This window comes from Pinus tabuliformis, chromosome 2_2 (assembly GCF_031772625.1).
Source record: "Pinus tabuliformis cultivar Carrire ecotype Pingquan chromosome 2_2, CPIR1, whole genome shotgun sequence".
NCBI lineage: Eukaryota > Viridiplantae > Streptophyta > Pinopsida > Pinales > Pinaceae > Pinus > Pinus tabuliformis.
This window is the reverse complement of record NC_142300.1, coordinates 99,814,457-99,827,100: the sequence shown is the minus strand read 5'-3', so window position 1 is coordinate 99,827,100 and position 12,644 is coordinate 99,814,457.

The window sequence follows — 12,644 nt, the reverse complement described above, 5'->3', positions numbered from 1 at the left end:
GGAGATAGGATGCAAAGAAGTTAGGGTTTTTGCAAACTCCTGAATTATATCTCAAACATGTGACCTGGGGAAAATCATCATAACTTTCTCTCTGAGCATCAGATTGAAATTTCGTAAACATTTACAGAAGAGGATGGCCTGTCGTTTTCTATGTATTGGTTTCAGGTCCTAAAGTCAAAACAGTGACACGTGGAATTTTGTACAATTTCGATCTACTGAACTAGTCTATAATTCAATATTGAGCTCCTACAAAGTGGAAAAAGGTGTTTAGTTTTTTTAAAATTTTGCATAAGTTTGGTTTGAAAAATAAGTTTGAAGGAATTCAAAGGGAATATTGAAGCATTATTATCATTAATTGATTCCCTGAAGAAAGAAAATGGAAACACCTAGTAAGCAACCTGAAATCTCTAACATGACTCATGAAGAAGAGGAAGAAATGCAACATGATATATAAAAATTATGAGACCAAGTGCAACAAATTTCACTTCCACAAAAAGTAACAGATGCTAAGATAGATGGTTTAAAGAAAGGCGTGGGAAGCTAAGATAGATGGTATGAAAGATAACATTGAATATTGGAAGAAAGACATGGAAGGTTGGAAGGAAGGCTTGACAAAGTTTCTACAAGAAAGACTTCTTAATGACGGAAAGGTAGTAGAGGAAACTCATAATGAGAACAAAAGAAATGTTAATCATGATCCAAAGAATGAAAAAATTGAAGATTTGAAGAAATATGTGGAATGTTTGAAGAAAGGTTTGACAACGTTGCTACAAGAAAGGCTTCCTAATGGAGAAAAGGTAGTAGAGGAAACTCATGATGAGAACAAAAGAAATGTTAATCATGATTTCATAGACTCTAACGTTGGAACAAAGACCCACCACATTCCAAATATCGATATGATTAAGTTTGATGACAAGGATCCTGTAACATGGATACTATATATGGAACAATATTTCGATCTCCATAATGTGCAAAACCCACAAAAGGTACGCATTACAACTTTATATTTGGAACCAAATCAGTTTGTATGGTATTGATGTCTTTTCTCTCGTAAAAAATCACTTGGTAAAATTTTTATGGAAGAAATGATAGCACATTATGAGGATACAAAAAGAAACACCTTTCTTAGCTAATTGATAAATCTAAAAAAAAGGGTTCAATGATGGAGCACATTGAGGACTTCCAAAAATTGAATATAAGGGTAAAATATATTCCAGATGAGCATAGGATTGATGTTTTCATAGGGACTTTAAAGGATAACATCCAACATGAGGTTCGCCTTTGGGAACCTGATTCATTGGAGAAGGAATTCAGGTTGGCAAGAAAAATGGAAAGCAAAATAAAGGTGGAAGTGTTGTTACCCCTAGCCTTCCACGACATACAAGCTTGAAACCACAATAATTGGAAGAAAAAAGAGAAGTATGGCTTTGTTACAATTGTGATAGAAAATACGCTAAAGGTCATAAGTGTGCTGAGAAGAAATTATTTTACATAGATTGTGAAGAGGAGGAAGAAAAGGAACAGGAAACATCAAAAGAAGAGGACATACAACATGAACAAACCCTAGAGAAAGAAGAAATGAATCTGACCATATCTTGTAATGCATTTTCTAGAATTACCTGTAACACCCTCCGAGGTAAATATGTATATAAACAACATAATATGAATAGAAATACAATAAACATATCATCCATCAAAATCCATATATACATCAATGCATTTGCACATGAAAATCAAGGGAATGAATTTTTCATTAATAATGCAATGAACCAACTAGAGATGGGACTACCACATTCAACTCGACCATAGATTTGCTAAGCCAAGTCTCTCTTCAGCTAATCACCCTTGTGCCATATTCCAAGCATGAACGTGGGATCTCAGAGAACACATCAATCAAAACTCATTCAGGGCTTCCAGAGGTCACCCAACTCAACCCATCAAACAGTGATTCCACCTCACTGTCGGACATCACCAAAAACCATCATCAGATTGGTCTCCATCCAAGCCTTCCAGGCCTTCCAGAGCATTTTTCCAACAAAGGCTTCCAGAACTAGTAACTCAACCCACAAATTATAAAGGTCTTCCAGAGCGTTTGTCCAACCAAGGCTTCCAGGACTAGTAACTCAACCGACCAAGGGCTTCCAGAGTGTTTTTCCAACCAGGGGTTCCAGGACTAGTAACTCAACCCAAGTTGTTACAGGGCTTCCAGAGCATTTGTTGAACCAGGGCTTCCAGGACTAATAACTCAACCCAAGCTAAGGAAACATGAGAACTAATAAAAAAAAATCAATGAAAGTAAACCCACAATCACTGGGGCTATCTAGGAAATGGCAAGGCTAGGAAATCCACTGTCAATCCCGGCCATCCTCCATGCCAATGACAGATCATGACCAAGAAACCACATGCATATCACATGCATGCCAAAAATAGTGAAGAAATCATACATGCAACTCAATACCTACAAGCAAATATGATGTAGTTGCTGATGCCGATGCCTTCTTGTGCTTTCCTGCTCTTCCTTTGCCTTCTTTCTCCAAGAATCCAAGTATGCCACACCCTCCAAGAGTGCTCCAAGAAAACTCTTAAGTCTCCAAGAGTATGAGAGAGAGAGAGAGAGAATAATGAGAGAGCTCTACAACTGAACTGACAAAAGATTCACACTGAAAGGAAGAAGCTTGCCAATTGATCGTTAGAAGCCTTTTTATTAATGAGGCCTTTATTTTATTCATTTTCCATTATTATCCTTCAATCTCCTCCTCACATGCAATATGTGACCTTTCACCTTCCTTTTCTCCTAATTTCCATTATTTTCATAAATAAATGTTCCAAAAATGCCTTTTTGCCTCTTTAATGCCTTTGCCAATTTCCTTAGCCATAAACAATCAAATGAACACACACTAGGATGTCATGCCCACCATTCATCTTGCATTATGTGTCCCATCATCCGTGGTATTTATATATTTTTACATGGAATTTTCACCAGGGTTGTTACATAACCCTCCCCCTTGGGGGAACACCGTCCTCAGTGTTCAATGACACCTATAACGAACATGACTACTGGAAATAAAACATACTGCCCATGGAGATTTATAACACAGCTCGTTGCAGTATTTACAATGAAAGATCTACTCAAAATAAAAACATCATGACAACATGACCAGATAAAAACCATATCGCATATTGGAGCTTTATAACACAACTCATTACAGTATTTACAATGATATACACATATACACATTTTCTTAACCAGAAAATAAAGGATATGATGCCCATATCAATCAACAAGGGAATCTAGAGGCTCACACCTCCACCCTCAAAGTAATACCAAGACTTACCTCCTTCCCAGGAAATCCAAAATCCACAACAAAGTCAAATCTACATCCAATGTTCAATGCTATAATCCTGTGCCACTTGTCCTCTCACCGAACAATTATCGGCTCATTGTTCCAGGGTGCACTCCCAATGTGCATCTTATTCCATCCGGCAATGCTAATGACCAAAACAAATCCATCCATGACCTTCCCTTCTTTGCTACATAGTCCCCTGGAAATTCGGTCACCACTTCCATGTAGTCACTCACCTTCCAAGTTCACCTAGCACCCCCATCCTGGGAAGTCGATCCCTTGGCAAGGATTCCTCGCATCAGAAGATACAAAAACCAAGGCATATACCTACCTCGACACATCATACCGATCATAGCATGCTCATGGAAATCAGTGGACACTATTGGGTACCAATGTCCCACAATGGCCTTGTTCCTGAAGTGTTTTACCAACATACTGGTCCTTGTTTCAATTCCTTTGTTGTTGCTCCTAATTCATGTAGTCGATTTCGACCACTCAAATGAGCATGTTAATGCATTCCTATACCAAGCACATAACTTCCATTAGATTCAAAATAAATTGAAATAAATTCACATCATATCTCATTAGTAGCTCGTGAATAAGGTACATTTGCAATCATGTTCGCTTCCTGTCACAACAAGTCAAACTACCATACTTGACCAAATCAACATATATAAAGATATCACATCAAGTTAGCTCAAACACAACCATCATAGGTCAAAATCATAAATCACATGTAACCATCATAAACCAAAATCATAGATCACATATAATCATCATATACCATAGTCATAAATCACATGCATAATAAAACTGAAATAAAATTTTGATACTTATCCTTTCATCAATCCTTAGCTTCTACCTTCATCTTTATTCCATACACACTCTGTCTCGGTCTCTACACCTGAAAAACAGCCAGTGCCTTCTCCTCAACTAGGTGCACATATACATGGTGTGCATCACAGACATACAACCACATACAACATACAACTCCATGCAACACCATGCATCTACAACTGACATACAACACACACACCTACACCCAGTGTACAACATAACACAATACATACGCCTACATCCAATGTATAATACAATACAAATACATGTCTAGGTTGCAACAGAATGAATGCATATCTCACGATACCATGATTCACAATGCACATACATAGTACCACATTACTGTAACATAGCATGTACAAAATGCACTCAATCCCACACGTACACCAGTACCACATGTACCAAACATCACCTGCACAACGTGTGCATGACACCACCTGCACAACGTGTACACAATACCACATGTACATAGTACCACATGCATGACATGTATGCGACACCCAATGTACACAATGCCACATGCACAGCATGCATGACATGTACACAACACCACCTGCACACAACACCACTTGTACAACATGTACACAACACCACATGCACACAGTACCACTTGTAAAGTCATGCACACCACACCATATGTACATAGCACCACATGTGCAACATGCACACAACAACACATGTACATAACACTGCATATCCAGCATGTACATAGCATCATCTATACACGCCACTGCATATCCAACACGCATAGAGCACCATATGCATACAACACTGCATATCCATCATGCACACAGTATAATATGTACAAACCACTGTATATCCAACATGTACATAGCACCATATATAGCTAGTACTGAATATGCAACATTCATACAACATTATATGTACTAACACCCTGTACATAATATTACATAAACAACATGTACACGCCCTACATATGCTCAATACGGCAGGCGCACAATCATCACAAATGCAACATGTCAAACATATACAACATATGCATAACAATAGTACCACACATCCAAAACCACACTGACTCTACCAAGCAACCTTGCTTCTAGTGTCCTACCCATGCTTGTCTTAGCATGTCGTGGACCACAATGCTATCATTTCGCTAGTGTATCATTTGGTATAACATGTCCAGAACATAGTCATAATATAGTTACATAATATCAACTCATAACCACATGATATTGACCTCATATATTTGTCATGACTACTCTTCCCACTTGATTCCTCATGAATGAGGAACCTCTCATGCCATTCAGTTGTGTAAGAAATTATTCCTTCACAAGAATGATCCCTAACAATCCCTATTAGACAGTGACATACATACATACATACATACATATATAATCATTAGCATAAAACAATCATCACCTTGTTAGACAATGACATACATACATTCATGTATACATATATAAACATCAGAATAATCATGATCATAACATAATTACCAGATAACATAAGGTCTAGGTTAAGAGAAATTCCTTTATTCATGCAACACATGCGCAACATTGAGAACAACAGTTACCAACATAGCCAAGGCATTTGACGCCTCAAATCCATTTACTTTACATTTTCCTATTACCTTTCTCATGACTATACTGCTACCGTCAATTTACCGCAATGGACCCAACCAGTCCAACCGATTATCATAGCCTTACCTTCCGCTACGCTTACTCATGCACCGAGCTTCATCTAAATCTTACATTACCTTTTGGGTATGATGCAAGAGCTTTGGGATTAGCCAGCAATGTGAAAACTTGTTCACATGTTGTGGCTAAACAGGTTGAAATTCATTGACTGTTGGGTCAAAATCAATTTTTACTAAGAGGGCTGGATCTCTCAAATGATTTGTTATAATTCATTTTTGTAATAAGTTAGAGACTATATTATTTTAGATTTAGAGATAGAGTTGTTAGCATAGGTGTGAAGGAGAGCTAATAAATAGAGGATTTGTTGTTAGATCTCTTGAGAATAGAAGATCGCTATTAGATATTATTAGAAGAATTATTTAAGTGATAAAAGATAGGAAAACGTAATGAGTGAGAGAGGAGAGGCTTGGAGTGGAGCGAGAGCTCAGAGAGTGTGTGTGGACTGTATTTTGTGTAAACAGAGGTCATTTTCCCATGTAATCTAGCCAAGGCCGAGACCCTGTGTTATTATTGTGAATAAAATCTGTATTTTATGTAGCATTATTTAGTCAGCCCGTGGAGGCCTTGTATGCTTGATTTTTCCTCTAAAACCTTACCACATTGATTCTGGCCTGTGTTTTTGTGTTTTCTTAACGGGATTGTTGTGTTAAAAGATCAGTTAGTGGGCAACTTTCATTGTTCTGGTTTCGCAGGCAAAAAATACCCGAATACGCTAAGTATCGAGCTAAAACATAGTTTAAATAGAGATCCAGACTTCAATTGTTTTAGGCGGAAGTTCTATTGATATTGGGTCTGGCGGATATCGCATCACTTAAGGGAAGTGACACCCAACCATTGCGACTTGCGACCACCGATTGGCATCGGGTCGGGCCATCAGAGTGAATTGTATGTATATATATATATATATATATATATATATATATATATATATATATATATATATATATATATATATATATATATATATATATATATATATATATATATATATATATATATATATATATATATATATATAGATATAATATATATTAAAAATGGGCATTGAAAACCACCAATAGCGATAACGATATCGCATCGGGACTGTGGAATAGCGTGATAGTTGAAGCCTTACACCTACGATCACGATTTAGTGATTTGATCTGAGCCATTGGATTGACCAGACCCAGATCTGTGGTAACAAAACCCCATATATGTGTTTAAAGGCAGAAAAGTGTTGTTAAGCCTTTTCCAAAGGTTGTGGGTCCTTAGAAGGATTAAAGCGCAACTTTAATATTTAAAGGGGTTGTAAAGATCCATTGTGGGTTTTTATTAAACCATTGTTTCTGCTGCATCAATTTTTGGTATCAAAGTAGAAGAAAGAGGTGTCTGCAGCGAATATGCCACTGAGGAGAGGAATTGGTCGAGGAAGACCAGAACCAAATGCAATTCTATTGGAAGAGGTGCAAAGTTTGCGTGCATGAATGGAGACAGCCCAAAGAAGAGTGCTTGATGATGGAGCTGAGAGCTCTTCAGAAGAATCTGTTGCAGATGTTGGAGAAGTAGAAGAAGATAGTGAAACTACCAAAGTCCTCAAGATGCTGGCAAAAGTAGGAAGCAAACCCAAGATGGAGATTCCTATGTATGAAGGGAGTCTGAACACGGAGGAGCTTATAGACTAGATCAGATCCATAGATCAGTACTTTGACTATGAAGAGATTGAGGAGAATAAGATGGTGAAGTTTGCAGTCACCAGATTGAAGGGTCATGCAGCCATCTGGTGGGACAAGGTACATACATCAAGAATGAGGAAAGGAAAATCTAAGATCAAGCAATGGGATAAAATGGTAAGTAAACTGAAAGCCAAGTTTTTGCCTAAAGACTATCATTTGAATATTTTTAAATAAGTGAAAAATTTGAAACAGAAAGGAATGTTTGTTAAGGAGTATAAAGAATTCTATAGAATAAGTATTAGAGCAGGCCATGTAGAAGATGATGTGGAAAAATAACTAGATATATAAATGGGTTAAGGTATGAGATACAAGATGAGATTAGCTTCTTAAGTCTGAAAACTGTTGAGGATGCCTATCAAGAAAGTCTGAAGGTAGAGAAGAAAATATTGAGGAAACAGAGTCAAAGGAACATAGGAAAGATCTCAGGGAGAGGTAGAGGAGCTGACAGATCCAGAGGAACACAACATCAACATGAAGCAGGAATATCAAGTGGTAGATCACCATAGAGGGGTGAATCTAGTAGAGGAAGATTCATGCCCAGAGGAAGAGGGTGAGGAAGAGATGTTAGGTGTTAGGTGTTATACCTATGGAGAATGGGGACACATGTCGTGGGACTATCCTCATAACAAATTAGCAAGCCATAGGGGTGTAAATGTGGCTAAGGAAAATCCAAAACCACCTTGACTTGAGGAGAAAGAAGAACCCCCTAAGGAAGGTGAATCACTACTATTTAAAAGAACTTTGCTTAGAGTAGAGAAGGAAACTATAGAACCTACACAAAGGAAGAACTTGTTCAAAACCACCTATAAATAAAAAGGTAAGTGTTGTAAGGTAATCATAGATAGTGGAAGCACTGATAACCTTGTGTCCACATATATGGTGGATAAGATTGAGTTAGCAAGGATGGTACATCCTGCACCTTACAGAGTGTCTTGGTTGCAGAAGGGCCATCAAGTCATTGTGACAGAACAATGCAGTGTTGAGATGCAAATAGGTACATACAAAGATGTAATCCTATGTGACATATTTCCCATGGATGTATGTCATATACTATTGGGAATACCATGGAAAGTTGACCGGAAGGTGATTCATGACAGGAGAAGGAACACATATACCATAGAAAAGGATGGAAACAAGCACATGTTATTACCATTGAAGAACGATGTTGATAAAGGATTGCCTAAAAACAGTATCATGTTGATAAGTGGTAAAGAATTGCTACAGGAGGTCGACAAAAGCGAGGCGTTTCACTTTGCTATTGTAGTGAGACCCAAGGTAATCTTAACATCCACGAATTTAAATGATTTTCTTAAATAAATTAAAGCTATGTTAGATAATTTTATGAATATCATTGTGGATGAATTACCGAATGCATTACCACTAGTTAGAAGTGTTAGCCACCATATTGACTTAATACCAAGGGAAAGTCTACCCAATAAAGCTTCATATAGACTAACTCCTCAAGAAAATGTAGAGGATGCAAGGCAAGTATAGGAACTGATGGACAAGGGGTTGATCAGAGAGAGTCTGAGACCGTGTGTCGTGCCAACAGTACTTAGTCCAAAGAAGGGAGGAGAATGGCGCATTTGCGCAAATTCCAGAGCTATTAACAAGATAACGATCAGGTATAGATTTCCTTTGCCTAGAATGGATGATTCAATGGACTGTTTAAGTGGATCCAGATACTTTACTAAGATAGATTTGAAGAGCATGTATCATCAGATAAGTATTCGGGAAGGCAATGAATGGAAAACTACCTTCAAAAAAATAGTGGACTGTATGAGTGGTTAGTGATGCCTTTTGGGCTCACTAATGCACCTAGCACATTCATGAGACTAATGAACGAAGTCTTGAAGGAGTATGCAGGTAAATTTGACATTGTTTACCTTGATGATATTCTGATTTTTAGCAAAAGTAAAGAGGAGCATTTAGAACATCTTAAGTTGGTCCTGAGAACTCTACAAAAGGAGAAACTACTAATCAATTTGAAGAAGTGTAGTTTCATGAAGGAGGAGCTGGGGTACTCGGGATTTGTAGTTTCCAAATAGGGCTTGAAGATGGATCCCGTAAAGGTACAAGCAATCCGGAAATGGCCTACTCCCATAAGCATATTTTAGGTAAGAAGCTTCCATGGACTTGCTAATTTTTACAAAAAGTTTATAAGATGGTTTAGTCAAGTTTGTGCACCAATCCTTGAGACAATCAAGGAGGTCAATCAGCGATTTCGATGGATAGAAGAAGCAGATAGAAACTTTAATTTTCTGAAAAAGAAGATAACAAAAGATCCAATCCTACCATTGCCTAATTTTGAGAAAGTCTTTCAAGTAGAAACAAATGTAAGTGGAGTAGCAGTTGGTGCGGTACTGAGTCAGGAGCAAAGGCCAATAGCATATTTCTGTGAGAAACTGAATGATGCCAAGAAGAAATATTATTCTTATGACAAGGATTTTTATGGGATTGTGTAGGAATTGAAAAAGTGGAGGCATTACTTGCTGCCTAAAGAATTCATCTTATATTCAGACAATCACTCTTTACAGTTTATTAATAACTAGCAAAAGCTAAATTAGAAGCATGCCAAATGGGTGGAATTTCTGCAAAGTTTCACTTTTGTAATAAAGCATAAGAGTGGTAAGTCTAATAAAGTAGCATATGCATTGAGCAGGGTAAGTTTTATTTTGTAGGAGTTTAAAGTGGGTGTTGTAGGTTTTGAGGAAATGATAGAAATGTACAAGGATGATGAGGATTTTAGAGACATCTACACAACAATTCAGAATCCAGTGAGAAATAATAGAAGTCAGTGGATGGACTACCTCATTCAAGGAGGCCTATTATTTAAAAGCAACAAGTTATGTATTCCCAAATGTTCCATGAGGGAGAACATCATCAAGGAAAAGCACAATGGAGGGTTATCTAGTCATTTTAGACAAGATAAAACTTTCGCTTAGGTGAATGTTTTTTATTACTGACCTAAAATGCAAACTAATGTTAAAATGTTTGTTGAGAAATGTAGGGTATGTTAGTATGCCAAAGGAAGGAGTCAGAATACAAAACTGTATCAGCCATTGCCCGTACCAGATCGACCGTGGGATGCGGTTAGCATGGAATTTGTTATGGGTTTACCAAAAACTCAGAGAGGAAACGATTCTATTTATGTTGTAGTAGATAGGTTCTCTAAAATGGCACATTTTATTGTTTGTAGGAAAACTAGTGATGCAACACACATAGCTAATTTGTTCTTTTTAGAGATTGTAAGATTGCATGGTTTACCTGTAAGTATTGTATCAGCTCGAGATACCAAATTTGTGGGGCATTTCTGGAGGAAAATTTGGAAGAAACTAGGAAGTAACCTCAGTTTTAGTTCAGAATACCATCCTCAAACAGATGGACAAACTGAAGTAGTGACAGGAGCTTGGGGAATATAATAAGGAGTTTAGTATATCATAATCCAAAACAGTGGGATTTGGCATTAGCTCAAGCTAAATTTTCTTAGAATGGTACACCAAACTGAAGCACTGGAATGAGTCCATTTCAGATTGTCTTTTTAATGCATCCAAGAGGTGTGTATGAGCTTAGAGATTTGGGAAAACAGGAAGCCAGGAGTGCAATTGTTGAAGATTTTGTCGAACAGATGCAGAGATTACTGGAAGAAGTCAAAGGTAAATTGCAGGAGAATAGCAATAAATACAAGCAGAGAGCAGATCTGAAAAAGAAGAGAAAAGGAGTTCCAAGTAGGAGATTTAGACATGGCATATTTGAGGAAAGAGAGATTTCCTACTAAAACTTATAACAAGCTGGAAATGAAGAAGATACGACCTTGTAAAATTAAAAAGAAATTTTTAACCAATGTATATGAGATTGAGTTACCAAAAGGGATTGGCATATCCCCCATTTTTAATGTTGCAGACTTATATCCATTTAGAGAGACAAAAACAGAGTTACAGAAAGAAGAGACAGGTGATGAAGTTCAAACCGTGAACTGGGAGGAATAGGTACCAAAAGCAGTCAAGAAAGAAATTAAAGCTATCTTGGATCAAATAATATCCAAGAAAACTAGAGGGAGGACATATTTACAGTATCTAATCAAGTGGAAGGAGAAGCAAATGGAAGATTCCAATTGGTTGACAGTAGCTAAACTATAGAAATATGGAGTAAGTCTTGACATCTTAAAGAACAAATTTTTTCTTCCCTAAGAGTCTAATGCAGGAGCATCGAGAGTAGCCAGCAATGTGAAAACTTGTTCACATGTTATGGCTAAACGGGTTGAAATTCATTGACTGTTGGGTCAAAACCAGCTTTTACTGAGAGGGTTGGATCTCTCAAATGATTTGTTACAATTCATTTTTGTAATAAGTTAGAGACTATATTATTTTTTATTTAGAGATAGAGTTGTTAGCATATGTGTGAAGGAGAGCTAAGAAATAGAGGATTTGTTGTTAGATCTCTTGAGAATAGAAGATTGTTGTTAGATATTGTTAGAAAAATTATTTGAGTGATAAAAGATAGGAAAATGTAATGAGTGAGAGAGGAGAGGCTTAGAGTGGAGCGAGAGCTCAGAGAGTGTGTGTGGACTGTATTTTGTGTAAACAGAGGTCATTTTCCTATGTAATCTGGCCAAGGCCGAGACCCTGTGTTATTATTGTGAATAAAATCTGTATTCTATGTAGCATTCTTTAGCCAGCCCATGGACGCCTTGTATGCTTGATTTTTCCTCTAAAACCTTACCACATTGATGTTGGCCTATGTTTTCATGTTTGTTTAATGATATTGTTATGTTAAAAGATCAATTAGCAGGTGCCTTTCACTGTTCTGGTTTCGCAGGCAAAAAATACCCGAATACGCTAAGTATCAAGTTAAAAAATAGTTTAAACAGAGATTCAGACTTCAACTGTTATAGGCAGAAGTTCTATTGATTTCAGGTCCGGTGGATATTGCATCACTTAAGGGAAGCGACACCCAACCATTGTGACTTATGATAGCGATATCACATCAGGATTGTGGAATAGCACGATAGTTGGAGCCTTACACCTGCAATCACGATTTAGTGATTCAATCAGAGCCATTGGATTGAATGGATCTAGATCTACGATAACAAA